Consider the following 21,526-nt stretch of genomic DNA (forward strand, 5'->3'; position numbering starts at 1 on the left):
CATTTTCTCTTCAATCACCATTAATGGTCGGAATGGAGTTCAACAACATCATTCTTCGCGGAGGAAAACCCAGAGAGCGACAAAACAAAATTGTACAAAATTGTAATCACAGGAGATCCTCGCTACCAGGTATGTAGACGAAGATTGTTTGTATACTTTAGGGACATACCATAGTGTTTTTCACATGCTTGATACTTTAGGATTACACGATATTTTTGCTAGTAAAGCACCCACCTATGATAGGATGACTAGGGAATTTTTGAGTTTCCTAATTTACACTGTTTACCCTGGCACTGCTAGCACGGTTGGTACCGTTTGATTTAGAATGTTTAATATGGAATACGAGTACACTACCGATGCCTTAGCAGGTTTGTTAGGAATGCCTTACCATGAGGGTGCCATCTGTGAGACACCCTTAGATGCTGAATGGGCACTCGAAGCATTTACTTTTTGGGATAGATTACCAAATATGGCTGTCACTTCCTTTGAAGGAATTTTAGCTTCCAATATTCATAACCCGACCATACGTATTTTTCGATATCTTTTGGCATGTACTATATTTGGTCGGGAAAATTCTAACAAAGTAAATGCTCGTGAGTTGCTATTTTTACAGGGTTGCCTCACTAATCGCAGGATCAATCCTGTTCCTTTTATGCTTGCACATATGTCCGCCATTCTTAAAAAAGGAGGAACCATTTCTTTCGGTGGTTTAATTACCTCTATTGCTAGAGCGTTAAATCTCAACGCTGAGTTAGCCACCTTAGAACCGCTGCCTCACTGCACCATTAACCTAAATTTTTTGAAGGATATGAAATTATGCAAGGTGCGGCGAGCAGGTGGTTATCACCTAATGATCCATGGTGTAGCTATACCCAGTGTTGTTTTACCTTGCTCTCAGCGTACAGATGTGCGGCATGCAAGGAACTGGACGTATGATCTTCATGCTCCACCTTTTACCAGTCCTTTGCCACCTAATGTTCCTATGGACGATGAGCAAGGGACCGATGATGAGTATGATCGGCACGACCAGTCACCAGCTCATGATATTCCTATTGCATCACCTGCACACACTACACCTTCTTCTTCTGACCATTTTGCAGGTACCACTCCCGGTTTCTACATCACTGAGGAGATGTGGCGCGAGCACCTGGCTCGTGAGGAAAGGCATGACACCCTTCTGAATACCATAAACCAACAACTGACAGATAATATGAGTTTTATGGTAGCCTCTCAGCACCGTAGTGAGCAAGCACATCGTACTATCACTGAGTCCTTACTTGCGATCACTAATGAGCAGCATCGCCAGCGACAGGCTACTGAGCGTCACTTCGCACTTACCGAGGCCACCCAAGGGTCTCTCTTAGGTCTCTCTAGGCAGCTGCAGGAAGGACTGAGTACTCGTAGCAGGCGTCGTCGACCCAGGCATCCTGACCAGGGCGGTGACGGTGACGGTACCGATGATCACCCATAGTTCCCTCTCTCTCTCTCTTCCAGGTTACTCCTACCCTATCTCATATCGAAACATTGAGGACAATGTTCGGTTTAAGTGTGGGAGGATATTTTTATCGCTTTTTCTTTATTTTTAGTATGTTTTGTGCGTTTTAGTTGTTTGCTTTTTGTTTCAATAAATAACATGTGTTTGACGAGTCATCTGTGTAGTGTATCCGTATTTCTCCCATTTCTTTAATCTTACCAAAAAAGATTTCTGAGCTAAGACAACAGTGCCTCTTGAATATTCAGGCTATAAGACAGGTTTATGACGGGATGTAAAAGACTTGGGAAAACTTTTTCTAAAAATCGATATTGTCTTAACACCGTAGGCTTCATGATTATAAGAGTCGATCCCGACACCCCATATGTTGTGGCCCTAATTTTTGTTCCAAATAAGTCCTTAAGTAGTTTATCCTTGCAGTCAGCTCCGGCTTAAGCATGCTCTACGTAGGGGACCGATGAAAATAAGTGAATGATCACAAAAATTCCTGCTTTGCTCTCAAGTCATATGAAAACCCGAGCTAGGTGACTCTCACACGGTCATTTAACCCAGCAAAATAAAGACATATGCGAAACATGCAGAAGAAAAATAAAAAATATATATAAGAATATGCCTATTGTTGGTTGGTTCAGAGGTATCTGGTGCTGAACTTGGTAGGATGGATTACGATCCAATCCCCCACAACTACAAAATTAGGTTAAATAAAGGCGTTACACCAACTTATGTACCAGAGCCCCATGCTTAAGATCATAATCACTAACCGGTCACCTTACTATGAGTATGTACGGATAACGGGCTTAATGTGATTCCACCTGAATGAAAAGGACTTGAAGAAGACGAAAAGAAGGCCTAGGTATGGTGGGGTGATGTGGATTGATTTGTATAGGAACGAAGCCTATGACCGCATTTGCGGGAAGTGTCACTACAATATCCTTAGTTCAATTCGTTAGTACCTATCGATACATTCCTTGAATGAACTTATTAGTCATTTTGCCTTGAATTAACTCTGGTTGATACTGTTTTTCTTACACGAGCTATAAAGTGTTTTTGCTTGAGGACAAGCAAAGGTTTAAGTGTGGGAGAATTTGATCACACTGAATCACACCGCGTTTTTGACTCGGATTTCACATGTTTATTAGGTCTTTATTATCATTTTGCTTGTGTTATGCTCTCTTTTATGTTGTTTTCAGATATTTATCTCTTTCGGAACCCTTTTAGAAGAAACGAAGCAAAAAGACCAAAAATTAGGGTTTTTCGGTAAATATTGTACACATGGCGTTACACATGGCGGCCGCTATAGGAGAAGCCATGACTCATCAGCCCTCAACCAGGAGGTAACCGCCACGTTCCCATGAACTTTCCCATTTCCACACATGGCGGACAACATGAAGGGGTGGCGGGCGCCACCTTTGTATTTCACGTTCCCACTAAGGAGAAGTTGAAGGGCACCATGGTCTTTGCAAGTTGCTGAATTCCTCTATAAATAGGTCGTTCTAGTTCATTTCCAAATCATCCAACTTAGTTTACAACGCTAAGACTATATTTATCATCTGTAAAAGCGGTAATCCGTCACATCGGGGGGTTATCGCACCTTAGTGAGATTGAGTTGGAGCACTTCGATTTGCTGTTGTCTTTATCTTCAAAGTCGAAGGTTTATTTTCCTCGTACCAGATTTAAAGCCTCCGTTTAGAGCAGGTTCTTATTTAATCGCTTTTATTTATTTTACTTGTCGTGCTTTACTTTATTTAATTTCTGTCCACGCTTTACTTTATTTAATTTCTGTCCACGCTTTACTTTATTTAATTTCTGTCCACGCTTTACTTTATTTAATTTATGTCCACGCTTTACTCATTCTTTATGCCTTACATTCTAAAACAACTTTTCATCATGATCAATATCGTTGTGTTTGTTTGTATTACCATGTTTGGCTAAATCTTTCGAAGGTTAGAATGTAAGGATCACGGTTAAAGAGATGTTTCACATATTGAATATGTAGAAATGCTTTAAAGGCTGTTTTGATTTTTAACTTGAGTTTTCTGAAACAAACTTGGTTAGTTTTAACTATTCAAGGAGTGCGAAAGCACCCTGGCTTAGTTAACCAAGAATTTTTTATCACTTTAAGGAAAAACGATTTTTGAAACTGTTTTCGGACATGTTGATAGATTTAAAATTAGGAAACTCCTTGGGTAAAACTTTCCAAATCAAAATCACTTTTCAACTAAGTTTACGAGTCTTATTTCTTAAAAATAAGTTTACTACTTTAGCGTTCTACGCACCTTTTATAAGTGACAATAAAAGGCCTTAATTTAAGGGTAAACTCGGTTCTGAATACGCGAAAGCGACAGTTCCTGTTAAATGGATTCTTTTCAAGAGTAGAAAATATTACCCCATAAGTAGTTCTATTTAGACAATCGAAACATCTTTTAACTGACGTGAAATACATTCAAACCTGTCTTTATCTGCACCGTATTTATTACCTCCTTTATTTACTGTTATTTTTCAACATCAATACCTCTTTCATACCGCCTTAGATAAACACCGTAACAATAATAATCAATAGATTGACGATTTGGTCTCTGTGGGATCGATATTCTTTTATATTACTCTGACGCGGTTCGTGCACTTGCGAATACATCGATCAACTGTGCCAAATGAAAATTCTTTGTAACATCAAATGGATGAAGTAGTTAATGAAATGACATGCCTTGAAAGTTCTTCAAAAGTGATTAATATTAGAACCCATACAAAGAAAAATGGAAGTAAGCGTATGAATGACATGATTACATTTACAAAATACTATCAATAAACTAATTTAATCAGAGTAAATTCCTTCACATTTTAATCATTATTCAAACCCTACAAACTTCATATCAATTCACTTTCTTATGAGAATTTTGATACATTTGGCCTACAATGCATATATATTGCATCATGTGAAACCGAAATAAAAAAACACCATGCCAAATGAAAACCCTCTGTAACATCAAATGGATAGAGTAGGTCGGGGAATGACACACCTTGAAAGTTCTTAAAAAGTGATGAATATTAGAAGAAGAAGAAAGATAAAGAAGAAATAATATTGATCTCTATAGAAATAAAAATGGAAGTAAGTGTATGAATATCATGATTATCTTTTAGAAGAAGAAGAAGAAAGATAAAGAAGAAATAATGTTGATCTCTGTTAGGGAATGATCTTTGATCATTGACGTTGTTGATTACCAAAAGCTTTAGTTAGAGAAGAAGATGAAGGATAAGGAAGAAGAGTGGAAGAGAAATTGTTAATTCATGATCTTGATCAATACACACAAGCTGCAACTTATATAGTAGACGATAGTTGTAACTAACTTATCTAATAATACTGCATAACTAGTTTTCTAACATTTGTTTAACCTTTTCCAAAATATACTAAGCTCATCTCTAATACCCCCCCCCCCAACAAAGTCATGATGGTGGCTTAGGCATCACTTTGAGTTTGGGACAAAATTCAAGGAACAAGGTTGTTGTGAGAGGTTTTGTGACCATGTCTGCAAGCTGAGCGTGGCACGAGACATGTTGAATCTAAAGGTGCTTGGCCACAACTCTTTCACGAACAAAGTGGATATCTAGTTCAATGTGCTTTGTTTGCGTATGTAGAACCGAATTATGTGATAACATAATAACACTCAAGTTATCATAAAATAGCATGAAAGATGAATATGAAATATGCAGTTTACTAAGTAAGGATTCAAGCCACAACAATTCAGATGTTGTGTGAGCCAGCGCACGATATTCAACTTCTATGCTGGATCGGGAAATAAGGGCTTGCTTATTTGAACTCCATGAGACAAGGTTAGATCTAAAGAATAATAAAGATCCAGATGTTGATCTTTGATCATCCAAGTCTCTGGCCTAGTCCGAATCGATGTAGGAACGTAACAAGAATGGTTATGATGTTGCAGCTGGAACAAGCATTGTTGTGCCACTCAAGCAACAGAGTATTCTATTGACTGAAGACCAATGTGAATCTAATGGTTGTTCCATGAATTGACATGCCTTATTTATTGCAAAGGCAATGTCTGGACGTGTAACAGTGAGATATTGAAGATCCCTAACAGTGGATATGTAGAGAAACAGATCACATAACACATTAGACCCATGCTTACTCAATTTTCATATGCCCATCATCAGGGTTGGTACTACTTTGGCTTCTATCATGGTGATTTTGGAGAGTAAGTCATGGATGTACTTCGTTTAAGTCAGTAAATGAAAGCCATCAGCTTGTTTGTGAACTTCGCCTCCAAGGAAATATCAAGGAGCACCAAGTTGTTAGAGTGCAAATTTGAGATTCAACTTGTTAATAAGCTCATGGATTAATGTGGAGGATGAGCTAGTAACCAGAATATCATCCACACAAACAAGGGAATAAAGTGTAATGTTGTTATGATTGTACACGAATAATGAGTGATCACACCCGCTCGAGGCAAAACCAAACTAAATGAGGGCTTGATAAAGCTTTTCATACCAGGAACGAGGAGCTTGCTTTAAGCCATATAGTTCTTTGTTGAGTTTGAACACAAGATGAGGACTATCTTTATCAAAGCCTAGGGGTTTTTGCATATACACCTCTTCATGCAAATCTCCATTGAGAAAGGCATTGTTGATGTCAATCTGCTAAATATTCCACCTATGTGTAATAGCCAAAGTTAAGATGACACGAATGGTGGTAGGCTTGACTACAAGAGAAAAGGTTTCGTGGAAGTCAAAACCCTCATGCTGATGAAAACCTTTAGCCATCCATCGTGCTTTGTATTTGGCTATGCCTCCATCTGGATTTTCTTTGAGTTTAAATACCCATCTGTAGCCAATGGCTTTTCTATGAAGTGGTAAGTTAGTTAGAACCCATGTGTCATTCGTAATTAGTGAAGCATACTCAGATTGCATGGCTTGTAACCACTCAGGATTGGCCATTACTTGTCTGAAGGTGGTAGGCTTAGAGTGAACCAGATAGATCTTAGGCTTCAAGTTGCCTGTTTTACCTCTTGTGATCATAAGATGAGAATTAGTCACAAGAGGAATAGTATCCTGACCTGAGGTGCTAGGAAAGGAAGCAGACATAGCCTCATTTGTGTGAGTTAGAAATTCATTTGGAGATGAGGCATCCAACAATGACCTGGATGTAGATGTTGCTGAAGGAGAATTGCCATCCAAGGCGCAGCGGAAAAATTTCTCCATTTAGTGATCCTTACGAATGGGCATGATCAGTGATAGAATCGTTACCTCTTGTGGCGATTCAAACCTTTGGTGCAGATCTCTGATAATGATCAAAACCTTTGATACAGATCCACGGGGCGATCACGAACGTTGAACGATGACAACGTCTCTACTCAGTCCACACGAACGGATTCCTTCAATCGCAGTGCTAGCTGTTATGAATGAAGGCTTTGAGTGAGAGAGAGATACGAAATTCCAACTCTTCAGTTGTGTTGTATTCCCATACAAAGCTTCTGCACAAGAGCTCTATTTATAGAACCACTTGTGTGGGCTTCAAGCCAAAAAGCCCACTTAAGTGCATTTTGGCCTATATCTCATAATATGCCAAAATCACTTAAGTATTTGGTACCTTACCATATTTCGTATTCTACTTAAGTACACCGTACCTTACGATGTTCCTTAATTATTCTATCTCTCATCAATCCGTCCTTTGTGTGTGACCCTATAGGTTTTCGCGGCGTTGGCAATTATATTAAATCACGCATTTAACATAATAAACAGTGAGCGGTATCTAGCAACACATCACTGCTACCCAAGTCATGAAAATGTCATGTGATCTGACAAAACCTCCTGTGATAATAATTATGTGTATAATTACCCTTTTGCCCTTATGTCTATATTGAACACAAGGTATAGACCGTGTCACCCTTGTCCAGTTCAATATTGGGCCCATAGACATTTATCCTGTTACGCAGGATTGGCAAATTCCATCTAGGACACTCATGTACCTCAGCATGCTTCGTGGAGTACTCATCAACTGTCTTTATGGTCATCCAGTTACGGACAACGTTGGATCAGCAATAAAGCACTCAACTCTACATCTAGGATCCATAGTGGTTTCAGGTCGAAGAGTGGTATACACTATTATCACCATGAGAATAACTTATGACACTTTGCATAACTTTCTATATAGTATTCTCATAGCGGGTCAATCCGGTATAAATATTACTCCTAATATTCATACCTATGTTTAAGACTTGATAACTCTTTATCCATGATCCATGAGATGTGATCATCAGTCTACAAACATAATAGTCTTAATACTTTAATGTTATCCCACTTCACATTAAAGCTCGACTACGGATACTTTAAGAACAGTGCCCTTATGTTTAATGTGTTCTCATGATTAAGTCACACTTAATACATTAAACGGACTATCTATTCTAGGGACTTTATTAATCAACCATAATAAAGAAAATGCCTTTTATTATTAATAAATAATTCGATACAAGTACCAAAAGTATTGGCCTCTAGGGCTTACACCAACAATATCCCACTAGCACTAGAGCCAATCAGGCATACCCCGTATGCCCATTGATCTAGTATGGCCATCATGCTTCTGCTGCGCAAGAGGCTTTGTCAGTGGGTCAGCAACATTGTCAAGTGTAGGTACTTTACATATTTTCGCACAACACCTAAGTATGTGTTTGGATCGTTGGTGAGATCTAGGCTCCTTAGCTTGTGCGATAACACCATTGTTATCATAATAGGGACCAATGGGATCCATAATGCTAGGGACTATGCCAAGTTTATTGATCCAAACAGCTTCCTTTGCTGCACTTAAGGTAGCAATATACTCGGCCTCAGTTGTAGAATCAGCAACTGCATCTTGCGTTGAACCTTTCAAGCTCACAGTGCCACCATTTAAGCAAAACACATAACCAGATTGGAATCATTCATATTAAAGCGTCTCAGCTCTTTGTCTATGTCCTCTGACTTAGGCCAAGCATTTCATGATCTATCTCTATAGATTCTGATAGGCTGCTTCACCCAGGTCCTTCATAGAAAAGCATTTCCCCAACCAAGACTTTACTTGTTGCAGGATAGGGATATCGATTCCAATGAGTAATATGTCATCTACATATAATACCAGGAATACGATCATGCTCCCACTAACCTTCTTGTAGACACAAGGCTCATCTTCGTTCTTGGTGAATCCATACAGTTTTACTGTTTCATCAAAACGAAGATTTCATGAGTAGGTCACAGGCTCATCTTGATCCATGAGTAATACATCACCTAGATCAGATATCCATATATCTCAGGTAGGTGACGTATCCTGCCTGACCTACGCTGGTCTTGTTCTACTTGAGCAGGTTGCTCTTACACAACTACTTGTGTTTCCTGCTCTAATTCCTCCATAGGTGTATCGATACTTTGTGATTCTTGAATTTCTTCAAGTTCTACTTTCCTCCCACTGATTCCTTTGGAAATAAAATCCCTTTCTAAGAAAACTCAAGTTCGAGCGACAAACACTTTGCCCTCAGAAGGATTGTAGAAATAATATCCTCTTGTTTCTTTAGGATACCCCACAAATAAGCATTTGTCAGATTTGGGCTCAAGCTTAGTTGAAATTTGTCGTTTCACATAAACTTCGCAACCCCAAATCTTCATGTAAGACATATGTGGTCTCTTACCACTCCATATCTCATATGGTGTCTTTTCAACCTTTTGGATGGAACACGGTTAAGTGTGTAAGCTGATGTCAATGGTGTATGTCCTCAAAAGGAGTTTGGAAGATTGGTGTGACTCATCATGGATCAAACCATGTACAACAGGGTTCGATTTCTTCTCTCAGATACACCCTTCCATTGGGATGTTCCAGGAGGAGTAAGTTGGGATAGGATCCCGCACTCTTTCAGATGGTCATCAAACTCTAGGATTAAATACTCATCACTTCGATCTGATCGAAGAGTTTTAATATTCTTACCTAGTTGGTTTTAACTCGTTAGGTTTCACCCTTTTGTATTAATGTTATTAATAGGCATTTCAAGATCAAGGACATATAGTCCATTGTTCATTTGTGCAGTAGCATAGAATATATCATTCAAATAAATTGAGCAACAATTGTTCTTTATTATAAATTAAAAACCAAACTTGTCCAAACAAGCAATGGAAATAATATTCCCGCTAATTGTAGGTACATAATAATAGTTCTCTAACTGAATTATTAAACCACTAGGTAAAGTCAATACAAAAGTTCCTACGGCTAAAGCAGCAACCTTTGCTCCATAGCCAACTCGTAGGTCGACTTCACCTTTTGCCAAATCTCTACTCCTTTTTAGTTCCTGCACATTTGTACAAATGTGAGAACTGCATCCAGTATCTAATACCCATGATGCAGAAGTAGATAAATTAATAACAAAAATACTTGAAGTTGAAGTCTCTACTCCATTCTTCTTATCTTCCAGGTACTTTGGGCAGTTCCTCTTCCAGTGTCCGGTCTTACCGCAATGGAAGCAGGTGCCTTCTTTTGCTATGCCTCCACTAGGCTTCAAAACAGCAGTGGGTCTGGGATTGGCAACTTCCTTGCCCTTCCCCTTATCACTCTGCTTAGTGGGCCTTTTGTTCTGTCTCTTTCCATTTCCGATCATCAGAATGGACTTCCCTTTTGACTTCAGATTCTGCTCGGCAGTTCTTAACATGGCGAGCAGTTCAGGAAGAGATTTGTCCATATCAATCATATTGAAATTTAGGACAAATTGACTGAAATTATCTGGCAACGTGATCGGGAAAATAGCAAGTGTACTATTTCACCGATGTAGTAATAAAAGGAATTATCCTGAGTATCGATCTCGAGGACTGCGTAGGAACTATCAGTGTTGATAATGATTCAATTGAACAAAATAACCTTGGGTTGGTAAGTGCAGAGTGATTTTGCTTTGTAAAATATAAAGGAAATAAAGTAGAGATTTTTGAATGCAGACAAGTTAAACATGCTAGATCAAGGGTGTATGAATTGCTCTGAAATAAACTTAATCCTTATTGTATGATATCTATGTTCGAATGATTCAATATGGTTCTCAAGAGAAGTTTCCCCTAATTCCTTAGCCAGAAACCATTAACATTCAATTTTAAATCCCAATTCCTTAGCCATTCAAAAGAATATTAATCCCATGTATGAATATCAAGAATTTTCCATCATCGCTATTAGATCCTCATTCCTAAGCGAAATTAGCGATGTTGTTATACACATAGTGATAAAGGGATTTGTCAGACCTCCTTTACCTCCAATTCAATACCTAATTTTCCAATACGGCAAGCATTACACTCGTGTTATAACAAATTGATTTCATAAAAACATAGACATTCATAACATTGTAGGAAAAAAGTTCATTACAGAAGCAATTCAGGGACACCCCCCTAGCATTGGGGGGTTTAGCTCATGATAATATTCAAAGAAGGTACAAATATAAGATTAGACATTACAAGAGATTAGATAGCTTCAATCTTCAATTGCTTCCGCGCTTGATGATCTCCGTTCTCTAAAAATCTTGATTCTCTCGTTCTCTATCTTCCGTCCTCCCTTCTCTGTCTTTCCATTAGGTCTCAATAGCGTAGTACACATTACAGCCCAGCCAAAAAGTCAAAATTGCCCTTCGGGATCACTTCATGAGTGAAAATTGGAAGTTGGAAAAATTCAGCGCGCCAGCCAACACGGGCCGTGCCAGGCAACACGGCCGGCCGTGTTGGCTCTCAATTATTTAAATTTTTGTTTTTTCCTTCAGACTTGCTGACACGGGCCGTGCCAAGCAACACGGCCGGCCGTGTCAGCCCCCTGGTTTTTGTATGGGAACAAATGTCTTCTTGCAGCACGGGCCGTGTCAGGAGACACGGGCCGTGTTTGGCTCCAGGAATTTTCTTCTATTTTTGTTTCTTTTTCTTTCACTCTTCCACTGTTGCCTTGGCACTTCCGACTCTTCAACTACTTCTGAAACATGCACAATACCATGGAAACGACATAAAACGCATCTAAAAACTTAAATTAACACCAAAAGCAAAATAAGCATAAATCTACTCAACTATGAAATACTTAAAATTTAAACACTAAAACTCAAAATAAAGGGTTACCACATTGATGAATTTTTGGCCGAGAACATGATGAAAATCAAGTAAAATGGTGACCGATCACAACCCCAAACTTATCTCATTGCTTGTCCTCAAGTGATGCAAGAGACAACAAACAGAGGTCACCCCAAAATTCCTTTTTACCACTATGCAGCCGATGTTATTCGCACCGAGTTTCCTACCTTCATGGTCAAGACGTTGGCCACCCAATCCGAACTATCCGCTACACCTCACAGTCCAGCACCTCTTTACCTGCAAGCTTTTCATACATCTCACACAATCTCTCAGGGTTAGCACTAAAGACTCAGTGTATGCAATATCGACTCTTAGTTTTTGAATAAATTCTACTTCTGTTGCACAAACATAATTCACACACTTTTGGAGGACTTAGGGTTGTAACGGGGCTTAGGACAGGTAGGATAAACAACAAACGGATACACAAGGGGTTTGGGCTCGGCACTCCTGTTATGTTTCTTGTACCTGTGCTTATTTTGATCTAAAGGGGTTCGACTTCGACTATTTAACTTTACTCAACTGATTGAGTATTTCAAATGTAATCAAGCCGTTTAATTGGGACAAGTGCGTTTTGATGAGTTCTCTTTTCTTTTCTTTTTTTTTTCTCTTTTTTTTTTTTTTTTTCTTTTTCCGGAGCATTCAAAGAGCCTCCAATTTTTCGCACACTTGTCCCTTTTGTATTAGATTTACCACCCCAAACTTAGAATTCAACACAGTTTCCAAAATCCACAACATTCATGCCGAGCAAGGGTAGAAAAGATTATTATATATTTCCTTTTTTTTTTCTTTTTCTGGCCATAGGGTAACATAAGCGGTTTACAAACAAACAAAATGGTTAAAGGCTCAAAGGGGTTCGCAACGGATAAAACGTACAAGGGTGGCTGGAAAGGCTCAAGGTTAAACAACAAAAATGTGCCTCAGTGTGTGTCATAATGCAGTGCTATGTCAGTAGAACGTACGCAAAACCAGAGCGATAGAGTCATACCTGGATTAACTCTCATGATGATCTCTCAGTATTTGGCTTTTTGTAATCTCACCATGTGGGGTAAACTTGCAGGTTCCAAAGCACTCTCTGTGTAATGTAGCTTCTTTTTGGTTCAGGTGTACCATACTTCTATCTCAATCCAGTTTCCATCCCACTGCGTCCAACAATAGTTTTCTTCGACTGCATAAATTTCCAGGGTGCCTCGGGAGCGTGAGTTTGGGTTGTGTCTTTCATCCACTAACCATCCTTCCATCACACCTCTGGTTTTTATCCATCAATCTGTAACCCAACATCCAAACAGTTGAACATAAAAGAAATCAAAGGAAAATTAACTTAAAAATTGAAAAACCAAAACGGAAAATAAATTAAAACAATGAAAGGAACCCCCCCACACTTGAACTAAACATTGACCCCAATGTTTGAACCCAAATGCAAGAGGGACTTACAGTGCCTACTGCGGAGGAGGGTGCTGTGGAAATTGCAACATCATATGTTGCATCATCCTTTGAATATCATCAATGGCAGCCCCTTGACGGAGCTGCTCTGTCACGATCCGATCAATCTCCGCTCCCTGGCGAGCCTGCTCAACACGGAACTGATCCATGTCCATGGGTGTCCATCCAGCAGAGGAGGCTCCCATACCTTTGTGGTGAGAGGTGTGAGGGTGAGGAACAGCCCTCTCCCTTGCCGGTGCATCTTCCTCCCTCGTATCACCTGCAAAAAATTCATCTTCTCCCGCCTCTTCGGGGTCAACAGAGGTATACAACCAATTCTCATTATTATCAACGTTAGTTTTATCAGTGTTCGGTAAGCGGAATAGCTTGCGTGTTCGGCTTACCAACACATACCCATGACGGCTTTGTTCGAGCATGCCTTGCGTACACAGGGCATTGAGGTCAAGTTTACCCAACGCCTGCATCGGGGTTTCTCCGTCCAACACCGGCCTACAACCACACCAGTCAGCAATTTGTGTTATCATACCTCCCACAGAAATGGCTCCTGAGCTGGCACGCCCATGGTACCTAAATGGTCCGCGGCGAATGCCGCCACATTCACTGGTTCCTCATTCACCATGGCATGCATCAAAAATAACTCCCGCTTTGCCGCTACACCTGTACTATCTCCTCGTCCAAACAAGGTGAATGCTAACCCTTTTTGAGCATATCGGAAGCACGGGTTTTGAATCCATGATGCTTTTGCACTCCGGGGTTCGTACTGTGGTAAACCTGTAATAGAGGACCAAAAGGAACCTGCAGAAAAGTCATTTGGCACTGCCCCGGATCCTACCAATGGTAACCGGAGGCATTGCCCAAGCTGAATAACCGACATCGAGTAATCTTCGTTATAAAGTCGGAAACTCATAGTGCCAAAATATTCATAGACATGACCAGTCCAATTTTTTTCCAATTTAAATTTAACAGTGCTTAGGAACTCTAGAGTGATGCGTTCATAGGTAGGCACATCAGCATGCATAAATTCAAAAATACCTAAATTGTGGAACATTTGGGATACATCATCTAGAATTCCTAATGCACTCATAGTGTCATCACAAACATACCTTGTAGGTACAAGCTTCCTTTTAAGGTGGGTCTTGTACCTTTCGACATGATCATCATCCTCAAAAATGATTCCGTGTGCATTTGGCATCCGCCGGGACCTTTGTCTCGGTCTTGAGGTCTCTACCACGGTCTTTCCTCGGTCGGCTCTTTTCGGGGGCATAATGGTCACCTGAAAAAGTGAGCAGAAAAAAATAGTGGAGATAGAGAAAAATAATACCGTCACGGTGTAGAGTGCGAGAAACGGCCCAGCTTTTGTGAAGGAACTTTGGAAAACAATGGTTGGATGATGAAGAAATATGAACTTTAAGGTGAAAGAAGTTATGGAGTTTAGGAGATGTGAGGGAAAAATAGGGTTGGGGGAGATGAAGTGGCTGAAAAGTGAGTGGGGGAGAGGTAAAAGGTATTTAAAAACGTGTGGGCCCCACTCCAATGTCTCTAATTTTAAAAAAAAATTCTGAGTTACGCACTGCAACACGGCCCGTGCTAGACCATACGGCCGGCCGTGTTGCACCCCTGGAAAATGTATGGGAAAAATGGAAGCATGCAACACGGCCCGTGTTGGCACACACGGCTGCCCGTGTTGCTCCTCTGGAAAATGTATTGGCTTCTGAAAATTGAGCAACACGGCCCGTGCTAGCTCACACGGCCGGCCGTGTTGCACCTCTTTTCTGACTACTTCCTTCATTGCTGGGTTAAGTCGTTGTTGAGGTTGGACAACCGGCTGGTGATCATCTTCCATGAGAATTTTGTGCATGCATATTGTAGGGCTTATTCCCTTCAAATTCTCTGTGTCGAGGACAACATATTTGAGGTTCTCCGGTGGTTGTTTCAATTCGGTTCCCTTCTTTTGTTCATCTTTCTTTTCTTCCTCTTTGTTAAAAATTGATAAGCTCAACACCCTTTCCAAGGGAAATTTTTGTGTTGTCAAGCAATTTTTCTTTTCACATATTTGATCGATTGTCTCAATATGTTGGCTAGTAGCAACCTCATCCTTGTACTTCATGGTGTTTCGCACATCAATTTTTAACTCTTCATCATACACTTTCAAAGTCATCGTGCCTTCTTCTATGTCGATCAAACATCTCCCGGTCTCTAAAAATGGTCTCCCCAAAATGACTGGTATCTCTTCATCTTCCGGCATTTCCAAAATGACAAAATCCACCGGAAACATAAACTTGTCGATCTTTACTAGCACATCTTCTACTATCCCATAGGGTCTCTTCACAGAGCGGTCAGCAAATTGGAGTGTCATTCTCGTATCTTGAATTTTACCTATCCCCAACTTCTTATAGATAGACAGCGGCATCAGACTTACACTCGCTCCCAAATCAATTAGAGCTTTCTTGAAGGATCTATCTCCAATGGCACACGGAATGGTCAGAGAACCCCGATCCTTCTTTTTCACCGGAACCTTCATACCCTGCAAAATGGCATTACAAGTTTCCGTTAGAATAATCGGGTTAGTTTCTATGGTCCGCTTCTTCGAGATGATGTCTTTCATGAACTTTGCGTAGGTAGGCATTTGCTCAAGCGCCTCCAAGAAAGGAATGTTTAGCTCAAGCTTTTTAAACATTTCCAAGAACTTCTCAAAGTTTTTCTCATGCTGCCCTTTCTTCTTATTTCTTGTTGGAAATGGCAGTTTGACGGCTGGTTTTTGATCATTCACTTTATCTTTAACCACTCGTTCATCATGAGTGACCTCTTCATTTGCAACCTCATTTTCTTTTATCTCTAGATCAACTTCAAGCAATACGTCTTCTTCTTCAGAACTCTTCTCAGGTATTTCTTTTGACTTACCATTCCTGGTGGTCACCGCATTCACATGATAATTTTCTCTTGGATTAGTAACCGTAGAACTTGGTAAAACTCCCTGTTGTGGAGAACCCGCTAGTTGTTGTGCTATCTGACTCATTTGTATTTCAAGATTCTTAATTGAAGCACCTGTGTTTTTTAAATTACTTCGAGTCTCTTCTTGAAATTGAGAGCTTTGAGCGGCCATCTTCTCAATGGCAATCTCCCAATCAGCTTTTCTTGGTACCTGTTGCTGAAACTGTTGTTGAGGTTGTTGATACGGTTGTTGTTGTGGTTGGTTCTGCACATTTCCTTGTTGATCCTTCCATGAGAAATTTGGATGGTTTTTCCAACCCGGATTGTATGTGTTTGAATAAGGGTTGTTCTGCCTAAGAAACTTGATCTCCTCAATTTGTTGTGCGGTAGCAAAGCAATGTGCGGTAAGATGAGGTCCTCCACAAATTTCGCAATTACTAGTTTGAGTTGGTTGAACCTGTTGAACCTGTGCCACAGTTTGGGTATCAATAGCCATCTTCTTCAGTCTCCTTTCTACTTCAGCTGCTATTTGATCTTCCATCTTCACCACTTGGCTTGCCAATTTCAGGTCAATTATCCCTTCGGGTTGACTAACACTGCGGTCATACAACTCCAGGTGCTCATTGGCTGCAATGGCTTCGATAATCTTTTTAATACCAGTGGCTGTTGTAAAGTTGGTTGAGCCACCAGCTGCTGTGTCAATGAGTTGCTTAGTCTTCAGCCGAAGACCATTCACAAAATTCTGCATTTGCTCCGTTGCATCCATATTATGAGTAGGACATGCAACCAACAATCGTTTGAACCTCTTATATGCATCTCCAAGTGACTCTCCTTCCTTCTGTTTAAAATTCACTATGTCGTACCTCTTTCGGATGTACACAGAGGCCGGAAAGTACTCGTTGAGAAAAGTTGTCTCCATCTGTTGCCAAGTTGTGATGCTTCCAGCAGGTAAAGAGTAGAACCACTCTTCAGCATCTTCTGACAATGTAAACGGAAACATGACCAGCTTCTTAGCTTCCTCAGAATGCCCCTCAATCTTTAACGACGTAGTCATAGTCAGAAACCTTTGCAAATGCTTGTTGGCATCTTCGTTAATTTTTCCTGAGAAAGGTCTCCTTTCTAATTGCCGTATCGTTGAGGGATGAAGTTGAAAGTGGGCAACAGTGACTGGTTGATTCACGATTGTCATCCTTCCAGGCGGGGCATTAGCTCCCCCGTAATCACCTAATAGTCTCTCTGCAGGAGGTGGGTCAGCTGCCATAGTTTCAGGTTCGGTATCAGAATTTTCAGAATTAGAGTGTTCCGAATGAATTGAAACGGTTCCCTCTTTCTCAGAATCAGAAACTATCAGCGGTTCTTCTGTTACTTCCAGTCTGTCGTGTCTGGCTTTTCTGATTCGTGCTCGCAACGATCGTTCTGGTTCTGCGTCAAAAAGAAATTCAGCTGAGGCCTTACCTCGCATAAACTATTAGACAGTGGTTAGGATAGACACAGTGAAATAAAAAATAAAATAAAGTAAAATTTTAGTTGCAGAGCAACAAAATTCCAATTGAATAATTATTAACAGATAGTTTGGCAGTCCCCGGCAACGGCGCCAAAAACTTGATCGGGAAAATAGCAAGTGTACTATTTCACCGATGTAGTAATAAAAGGAATTATCCTGAGTATCGATCTCGAGGACTGCGTAGGAACTATCAGTGTTGATAATGATTCAATTGAACAAAATAACCTTGGGTTGGTAAGTGCAGAGTGATTTTGCTTTGTAAAATATAAAGGAAATAAAGTAGAGATTTTTGAATGCAGACAAGTTAAACATGCTAGATCAAGGGTGTATGAATTGCTCTGAAATAAACTTAATCCTTATTGTATGATATCTATGTTCGAATGATTCAATATGGTTCTCAAGAGAAGTTTCCCCTAATTCCTTAGCCAGAAACCATTAACATTCAATTTTAAATCCCAATTCCTTAGCCATTCAAAAGAATATTAATCCCATGTATGAATATCAAGAATTTTCCATCATCGCTATTAGATCCTCATTCCTAAGCGAAATTAGCGATGTTGTTATACACATAGTGATAAAGGGATTTGTCAGACCTCCTTTACCTCCAATTCAATACCTAATTTTCCAATACGGCAAGCATTACACTCGTGTTATAACAAATTGATTTCATAAAAACATAGACATTCATAACATTGTAGGAAAAAAGTTCATTACAGAAGCAATTCAGGGACACCCCCCTAGCATTGGGGGGTTTAGCTCATGATAATATTCAAAGAAGGTACAAATATAAGATTAGACATTACAAGAGATTAGATAGCTTCAATCTTCAATTGCTTCCGCGCTTGATGATCTCCGTTCTCTAAAAATCTTGATTCTCTCGTTCTCTATCTTCCGTCCTCCCTTCTCTGTCTTTCCATTAGGTCTCAATAGCGTAGTACACATTACAGCCCAGCCAAAAAGTCAAAATTGCCCTTCGGGATCACTTCATGAGTGAAAATTGGAAGTTGGAAAAATTCAGCGCGCCAGCCAACACGGGCCGTGCCAGGCAACACGGCCGGCCGTGTTGGCTCTCAATTATTTAAATTTTTGTTTTTTCCTTCAGACTTGCTGACACGGGCCGTGCCAAGCAACACGGCCGGCCGTGTCAGCCCCCTGGTTTTTGTATGGGAACAAATGTCTTCTTGCAGCACGGGCCGTGTCAGGAGACACGGGCCGTGTTTGGCTCCAGGAATTTTCTTCTATTTTTTGTTTCTTTTTCTTTCACTCTTCCACTGTTGCCTTGGCACTTCCGACTCTTCAACTACTTCTGAAACATGCACAATACCATGGAAACGACATAAAACGCATCTAAAAACTTAAATTAACACCAAAAGCAAAATAAGCATAAATCTACTCAACTATGAAATACTTAAAATTTAAACACTAAAACTCAAAATAAAGGGTTACCACATTGATGAATTTTTGGCCGAGAACATGATGAAAATCAAGTAAAATGGTGACCGATCACAACGATTGCAAGATTAAATCAGTTGCAAGTTCCTTTTCGAGGGGAAAACCCAATCTCTCAAGGTTTTCTACATACCCAATCATCTTGAGTACATGGGGACCTACAGGGGCTCCCTCAGCTAACTTGCTTTGAAAAAGGGCTTTTGAAACTTCAAACCTCTCATGCCTTGCTTGCTCTTGATAGAGCAACTTCAGGTGTTCGATCATATCGAATGCTGACATGTTCTCATGTTGCTTTTGCAATTCTGAGTTCATGGTAGCCAGCGTGAGACAAGCAGTTTCATTGGCATCATCGACATGCTTCTTATAAGCATCTCTTTCTGCCTTAGGTGCAGAACTAGGAGGTTCCTCTTCAGGAACAGGTGTCTCCAAGACATACAGCTTTTTATCATGTTTGAGGACAATCCTCAGGTTTCGGTGCCAATCTAGAAAATTTGTCCCAGATAATTTTTCCTTATCAAGGATTGATCGCAGGATGTTGTTAGAGGTGTTTGCTGTCATGGTAATCTACATAAGGATTAATGAAAATATAAGTATCATTAACATATTCAATTAGGCCTTTAATTAAATATGCTCCCACTATTTTACTCAAAACAAATGACCCTCATCATTTGATTCGAAAAATCCCGTTGGAAGATTTTCTAGTGGGTCGAGATCCATATTTCACTTCGTTCTAAGTCCGCGTAGGCGGATTACACAAAACTAGGTTATTTTAGGTAGGAACTCCTTCCAATTGTATCTCATACAACTCTCGAAAATTTCAGTTGGGTGAATAACTCCTTATTCTAATCCATCATATGGATTATTCCCAACTCTTGCTTCTAAACATATATAAGAAAATTATAATCTAGTTTGACTCATCGTTTTAGCAGTTGGATATTACAATTATCCCATCGCACCTTAACTAATACAAAACATGCACCTCGCGTAGGCGAAACCTACATTATTCGATACCAGTCTTGATGAGTGCTAAAACTTGGAAAGCAAACATATATAATATTCTCATAATTTGTTTAGTTAAGTTTGACCCATTGTTTTAACAGTTGGATATTACAATTATCTCATCGCACCTTACTAATATATAGATCATGCACCTCGCGTAGGCGAAACCTACATTATCCATTACTAGTCTTGATGAGTGTTAAAACTTGGAAAGCATAAACTTAATATTTAGTTTGAGGGAATTGCAATTTTTCTGATCTCACCGGCTTGTTTATCATATAAACCGTCTCTCACATGCATCAACATACATTCACATGCATCAACATACATACAAACAAAATGAAACAGTTATGGCCCCTAGCGCAATTGTTTTCCCAAGCCAATGAGAGAACCTAAGCTAACCTAACAACGATCTAAGCTTCTCCAAGCAAGATCTTCAAGGTTGTCCTCCTTTGGCACTGACTTCTTTGCTTTCTTCATATCATTACATTACATGAAAGAAACTCGTTTTACATACGAGGGAGTGAGATGAGAAAAGAAGTTACATTTGGGAGATTAAGAGAGAGGCACGACACGCAGGTCGTATTTTAAAAAACCCAAAACAAAACAAAGGAAAACTAAGGCCATAACCGATCACCACAAGAAAATAATAAACACTTTATTATTATTATTATTATTATTATTATTATTATTAATTCCTTTAATTAATAAAATCAAATTAAATTTCGATGACCGATCACACTACGCAGAGTTAGCCGGGGGTCCGCTGACCGTTCAGCGGACAGGGGTCAAGGGGGCAGCGCCCCTGCTCAAAAATTTTAATGAACAATTCATTTAAAATTGACGTCGTTTTTCGTATCAACACTTGATACTTCAAAGCACTTTTTCTAGCCGAACGGGTGAATTTTTTCTTGCGTTAACCGGTTAACCATATGCGTTAACGGGTTAACACTGTTTGAAAACTTTTAGAAAATTATTTTCTGCCTTGCGTTAACCGGTTAACCAAATGTGTTAACCGGTTAACACTGTTTGAAAAACTCAGAAAACTGAATTTCGTCTTGCGTTAACCGGTTAACCAAAAGCGTTAATCGGTTAACACTGTTTGAAAACTCAAAAAAAATTATTTCGTATTGCGTTAACCGGTTAACCATACGCGTTAACCGGTTAACACTGTTCGGAAAAGTGTTTAGAACGCACAACTCTAGTGCAGTCAAACCCCAATCGCATAACTCTCTGACAACACAACCCTTGTGTCGTCACTAACCCTGATGCACCAATTTCAGACCGTCAAACACATCTCGATTGTTAATTCAGTATGATTGATCAACACGTCATTGCTTCACCATACTAATGTCGGATCAAGAAGCAAACGACCATTGATCGCTCAAAGGAAAACAATCATTGAGGGTTTGAATGAACGAAACGAGAACACTATATCATATATAATGTATTTTGCATCAAGATTACATATATCACATATATGTAACTTGATCGATCTCAATTTAACCTTTGATTTATTCTGTCTTTAATCATATTATTACAGAACAAAAACAGTTATCAGATTCATGGTTTCGTAAGTGGCTCTGATACCACTGAAG

Source organism: Lathyrus oleraceus, chromosome 5, assembly GCF_024323335.1.
Source record: "Lathyrus oleraceus cultivar Zhongwan6 chromosome 5, CAAS_Psat_ZW6_1.0, whole genome shotgun sequence".
Taxonomy (NCBI): Eukaryota; Viridiplantae; Streptophyta; class Magnoliopsida; order Fabales; family Fabaceae; genus Lathyrus; species Lathyrus oleraceus.